Source organism: Canis lupus, chromosome 17 (assembly GCF_003254725.2).
Source record: "Canis lupus dingo isolate Sandy chromosome 17, ASM325472v2, whole genome shotgun sequence".
NCBI classification, from domain to species: Eukaryota; Metazoa; Chordata; class Mammalia; order Carnivora; family Canidae; genus Canis; species Canis lupus.
Window position 1 is genome coordinate 63,273,474 of NC_064259.1, and position 6,273 is coordinate 63,279,746.

Sequence of the window (6,273 nt, forward strand, 5' to 3'; positions counted from 1 at the left end):
ATGGAAGGCAGAGGAGGGACAGATGGAGAGAGGGAGAAAGAGCCTAGGAGAACAAATGCACTTGATCTTGCAAAAAAGTAGTTGACTAAAATGAAGGAGAATCTAACCTGAAGGAAAAAAAGTAGATTAGTATATGACATGAGAGTGGATCAAATCTTATGAAATTTCTAGAGATGGATATGGTGTGTTAGCAGCCTCCCACTCTATTTCCCTGCTGGCTATAGTCTCATAATTTCTGCCTTTATTGCTGTTTCTGCTCCCAGCCATGAAACTCTCTATTTTGAGAAGAGCCAATAGCCCCTGACTTCCCTGATCCAGACCAAAGCCTACCCTGAGAATGGAGGGGTTGGGGAAGAGAGCTGTATGAACCTTGATTCCTGAGTGAAGGAAATTCATGCTAGATGAAAGACCCCAAAGGAGAAGACCCCTCTAATTAGCTGAGATTTATAATGTGGCACAAAAACTGCTCATATTAGATTTTGTTTTCCCTGCTCTTGCTCCAGGTTTTCAAAGAAATTCCATTAGTATCCTTGTGGCTCCTGGATCCAGAGGACATTCCAGGAAAAAGCTATTTTACTATTCAAAGAAAGAAGATTGGAATAATTAAAAACTCATATCATCTGCATCTATGTCTTGGGTACACTGCACTTGGTCTATTTAAAAAAAATATTTTATTTATTTATTTAACAGAGATTGAGAGAGAGAGGGAGAACAAACAGGGGGAGTGGCAGGAGAGAGGGAGAGAAGTAGGCTCCCTGCTCAGCCCATGTGGGGCTCTATGCCAGAACCCCGGCATCATGACCTGAGCCAAAAGCAGATGCTTAACCAACTGAGCCACCCAGGTGCCCCTGAGCTCAATCTATTAACAAGTATTTATTGAGACCCAACTAGATGGCATTTTATTGATTAGTCTATTGTATAATCATTAGTACAATTATATTGATGTACCACACCCTGTACTAGATAACAGAGCTATACAAATGAAAATGACAGATATAGATCCTGTCCTCATAAAGCTTAGAGTAGATAGATATTGAATAAGAAATAAGTTGTAAGTGCACTTATAGTACAGGGGATATATAAGTATTCTGATATTCTAGCATCAGACCTCAGTTTGTGCCTTTAAGCAGCTCTTTGACCTTCGGTGAATAATTTTTAATCACAGTGAGCTTTAGTTTCTTCATCTGCAAAATGAAGACCATTCATTCATGCAATACATATTTATTGAACAGTTCTAAAATTACTTTAGCCAAAATGACAAGAAAAGACCTTGCCGCAGATGGTGTTTAAGCCGGGTTCTGAAGACCTCTAATGTGAAGGTATCAGTCATGTAGAGGTTGGTGGTGGGGGAAGGTATTTCAGAAGAAGGGAATGTGCTTGCAAAGGCTGTGAAGTAGGATTGAGCATAACCCCATCCGACATGACTAACAGAGTACTATGAACTGCTAATATGAGAGTGATTTATTATTGTTTTGTCCTCAACATTTTTAGATATGGTTATTATCTGAATCTCAATCCCAACCTAAATGAGTTTCCTTTATAACTATTGAGGGAACATCTGGAATATTTAGAGAATATAAAATGGTGGCTAGCCAAGTGCCAAGTGGTGAGACTCAGAAAGAATGTGGAGGATTAGGGGGTGGGGCAGTGTAGGAGGGATAGGTGCATCCTCTTTGTCATGGAGTTAGATACACAAATGGTGAGTGTGATCTGGGGTAGAGATGCCCCAAGCAATGGAAATCATGGATGCTGAGCTGTAATCTGCAGCCTCACCTTTCTCTATTTTTAAACCTGGTGGAAAGGCCATATTGTTGCAATGGTTTGGTCTCCCTCTGGAGCCACTGGCCTTGGGAAGAGCCCTTGTGGGGCAATAGGGGAGCAGAGACTGGATCTGGAAAGAAGTATGAGGGAGAAAGAGAAGAATCGAGAGGGCCAAAGGAGCCCTAAGTAAATAGGAGTTGGCCCAAGTGGTTAGACTTGTCATCATTAGAACCCAAGCTTTCTCTGCTTCCTGCCTTCCCCAAAGCTCTCAGACTGTAGATAACATGGTTCACAGACCTAGCCATTTAATTCTGGCTTCATTTCAACTCCAAGATTTGATTTTTTGCTATAATCTATATTGGGGACCATATGGGCATCTCATGCCCACAAACAAATAAATACAAATGAAAACAAATCAGCTGAAAATATGTTCTCTCTGTCCCTTGCAGGCTGAGCCCTGGTGGCAACAGCTGCAGAGGAGGTGAAGGGGCCCCCACACAGCTGCCCAACTGGCTGTCCCCAAGATCCTGACACAGTGGCATCTTGAATTACACTGACACTTCTTTTGAAGGCACCTCCTCCACCCAAAGTGGCTTTCTCACTTCTGGGAGGAGGCCAGAAAGCTGCAGTCTTTGTTGCCATATCAGGGATTTAAGCTTATCTCAAGAATGTTGAGAGTTTCCCCTTCCAGCAGCATGTGGCTCAATTGCCTGGGGAGGAAGTAGCAGATCCTTCTCATTTCCATTAGAACAGAACCTCTGTGGTAGATGCAGTGGCCCTGTCTTTGGTGAGTGAAGTTGTGCAGAGAGGGGGAGGAGGCAGGTTTAGGGTTAATAAATGAACTGTTAGTTCTCAGTAAAGAAAATCTCAATTCACAGATGATTCAAGGTAGGAGGGAACCTTCCTGACATAGATTAGACATAAAAACAGACAATTCAGGTAAGAGTAGAATCAGATTTCCTACAAAACTGTAATTGGAGAACTGTTTACTTATTCATGTTATTGCCTGGATTCAAAGAGATGACTTTGAAATTAACCCACACTACTTAAGGAGCACCTACTACTTGTCAAGTACTCTTCACGCTAAGTTTCTTTTGCTAGGGTTATGCTGTTTTTTCCTCTAGAGCATGATTAGCAAACTATAGCCCTTGGGCCTAAACCAGCTACCTATGTTGTTAATAAAGTTTTATTGAAATCCAGTCATGCCCATTCATTTGCCTGTTATTTATACCTGTTTTCACACTGCACTGGTGGAGTTGAGTTGTGTGGCCAGGACTGAATGGCCTGCAGAACGGAAAATAATTATGATTTTGCCTTTTACAGAAAAATTTGCTGTCTGCTTTCAAGGTTTTTTAAAAATTTATTTATTTCTTCATGAGAGAAAAGAGAGAGAGAGGCAGAGACATAGACAGAGGGAGAAGCAGGTTCCCTATAGGGAGCCTGATGTGAGACTCGATCCTGGGACCCTGGGGTCACAACCTGAGCTGAAGGCAGATGTTCCACCACTGAGCCACCCAGGTGTCCTTCAAGTTTTATATTCTGGCAAAGAATTTTCTAGTGAGATGATAGATGGGGAGTGGTGGGAAGGAAGGGAGAAGGGAAGTGATATGTGTTGGATGAGACATTGGCATAGTAGTTCAGGACGTAAGTCCTGGAGCCAAACATACCTGGGTTCAAATTCCAGCTCTGTCAACTATTAGCTGTGGGTTTGGGGCATGTACCTCAGATTTCACATCTGTGAAATGACTCTGACAATTGTAGTTATCTCATAGGGTGGTTATCAGGATTGGGGTGGTTAATGTAAGCACTGCCTAATGCAAAATGAATGCTCCACAGAGAGAAGCTATTATTTTTATTACTAATCCTATGGTCCAGGCAGTAGGCTAAACATGTCATGTATGTTGGCTCAGTTAATCATTGCACCTTTCTATGAGGTGGGTATCATCCTTTCTACTCTACAGGGAGGGATCTGTAGCATAGAATGCTGCTTTGGGTCACAGGACTCATGGATGGCAAAGTAGTTGGTGTGAACCTACATCTTGTGGGTACCTCAGGAAGCAAAATGAGGGAGTAGCTGGGGAGACAGGTAGGGGTTGGGGAGAGACAAACCACCCTTCAGCTTTTGCTATCGTCAGTTCCAGCTCCTGGAAGAAACCAAGAAGATGCTTCCTGAATAGGTGCAGAGATGCTTCTCAGGGGGTGAGGGCAGAGTGCACCCCCTCAACCTATGAAGGAAATAGGTCTCTGAGTATTTCCTTTTGAGAAACTGAGCAGTCATGGCCAGAGCTCTGGAAACCCTTGTGTCAGGGAGTTGACAATGTCTGCTCTGGGATATGGGATGGAATTGCAAAGTTTCCTCCATTTCCTGTCACCCTCACCTTTAATGTCTACCCACAGCTTTCTCATGTCATCCTGGGACCGGAAGTGCTTAGGTTGGGAGGTGGAGGGCAGAGCTGAAATGAGGATGATGTCTGACAATCACAATAGAATAGAGCCAGGGAGGGGAGGGTGGTGAAGCTACCAGATGGTATCTTGAAGCCAAATCATACATATTTTAAAGCAAACTCCAGAAGCTTTATTCGGTTACCTGGGTCTATTGATGTCACTTGGACTGGATCAATATATCTTCCCAGAGAATTCAGAGGAGAAAAATCTATGTGGGGTCTGTTCTGTAGGGAGAGCATGTTGGTGGCAGAGTGACAGCTCCGTGACAAGAGTACTGAGTACTCAGGAACTGATGTTCATGCCATCTCCCTGGCAGGAGCTTGCCCCTACCCTCCAGATGGGGCAAGTGGTATGAGTGGAGAGAGTAAACAAGTGGAGGCTGTCATACATTCACACACAAAAGGATCCAGCATTTATTGTACTCCTGTGGTATGTCAGGTTGCACACTGGACACTACATCAGGACTGTGCTTAGGGGACAGGCTTGGATTTGCTTTGCCTATGGAGTAGGCTCTGAGAGAGACCCCACTGCCATGGACACTGGCACAGCAGGAGTGTGTAGCTCACTCCTTCATCTGCTGCCTTGGTGATGCTTTGTGGGAGGATGGCCAGGATGTATTGCTTCTCTAGAACCAGCCCCTCACCCATTCCTGGGGTACACAAGGTGACCATGCCTGAAGCTTGAGTCACGGGGGTTGTTCAGTCTCACATTATTTTCTTCTGTCTGCTTGTTCTTCATGTTCTGTTTGTTTGTTTTTTCCCCCCTTTTGTTTTGTTTATGTATCCACAAATGGGAGGGCTTCATTAAGCTAATTAAAAAGGCACAAGGGAAAAAGCATGACAGAAAATCACTTGGGCTTTCCTAAGTGACACAGAGGATGCACAGGCTCTGCTGTCCTTTCCCTGTCTGAGCTGCCTCTGGTCCTGTGACTGTAGGGTAGAGGTTGGGGGTGGTGGAGAGGCAGCAGGAAGGGAAATGAAGACCTTTCTCAAGTAGCTGAGCTAAAGCCGAGACTGTCTGGCCCTATGGCAGTCACCACAACCCCACACTCTTCCTCCTCCTCCTCCTCCTCTTCGTTCTTCACACCATATCCTAGTAAGCCACAAAACTTACAGTCTCAATTGCTGGTGTGCTTTTGGAGAAGCATGGTCATGTAGAGCTGCTGCTTCAGGACCTTCCTAAAGGGGGATGGCATAGATTCCTTGACCAAGGAATGCACACCTGGGCATTTGGATAGGTCTTTCTTTCTTCTATCTAGTTCATATCCTTCTTGTTGCTCAAGGCCATAGATCTCTTGGAGGGGAAGAACGGATATTTGGCATCATGTTAATTGATCTTGCTTGGAAACAACTCTGGAGGGCTTCTCCAGCCTGAGAATATCCTCCATTCCTGATATGACTTTGTCTCACAGTAGTTTATGGTTTATTTTGCAACCTCATATAAACGCAGAACTCTGTATTGGATCCTGTGTTCTTGTTTTGGGACATCTGGAGGCAGGGAGAGTGTGGGCTCAGGGCTGACATGGAGACGTTATCCTGCCTCTTGGTGGCTGAGGACATTCATGTATTTTCTTTCAATTTAAGGCTCCTCCTGGAGAGAATGACCACTCCTTGACTTCCAATCTTTCCCTCCCACCTGCCTTTAGAGCACCAACTCCCCAGTATTTGACCCCAGGGGAAGGCAGTTTCTGGAGTTCCTCTCCATCCATGAAGCAGCTTATACCTTCTCCAGGCCTATGCAAGCCAGACTGCCAGAGAACTGCTCCCAGCATGATTGATTAGTTAAAATATGGCAAGTCCAAGACTCAAAATCCTCAGCCTGTCTTGGTGGTTGAGAGAGAGAGAGAGAGAGAGAGAGAGAGAGAAAATATCTGAAATATAAATTGCTTTGTGCTCTTTAAAATAAAATATTCAAACATTGGGTGTTACAGTATAATTCTTTTTCAACATTTTATGATTTTATTATGGAAAATCTAAAACATACATTAAAATTGAAGGAATTTTACAGTGAACACCTATATATCCACTACTCAGATTCTATATTTAGCACTGTACTATACTTGTCTCA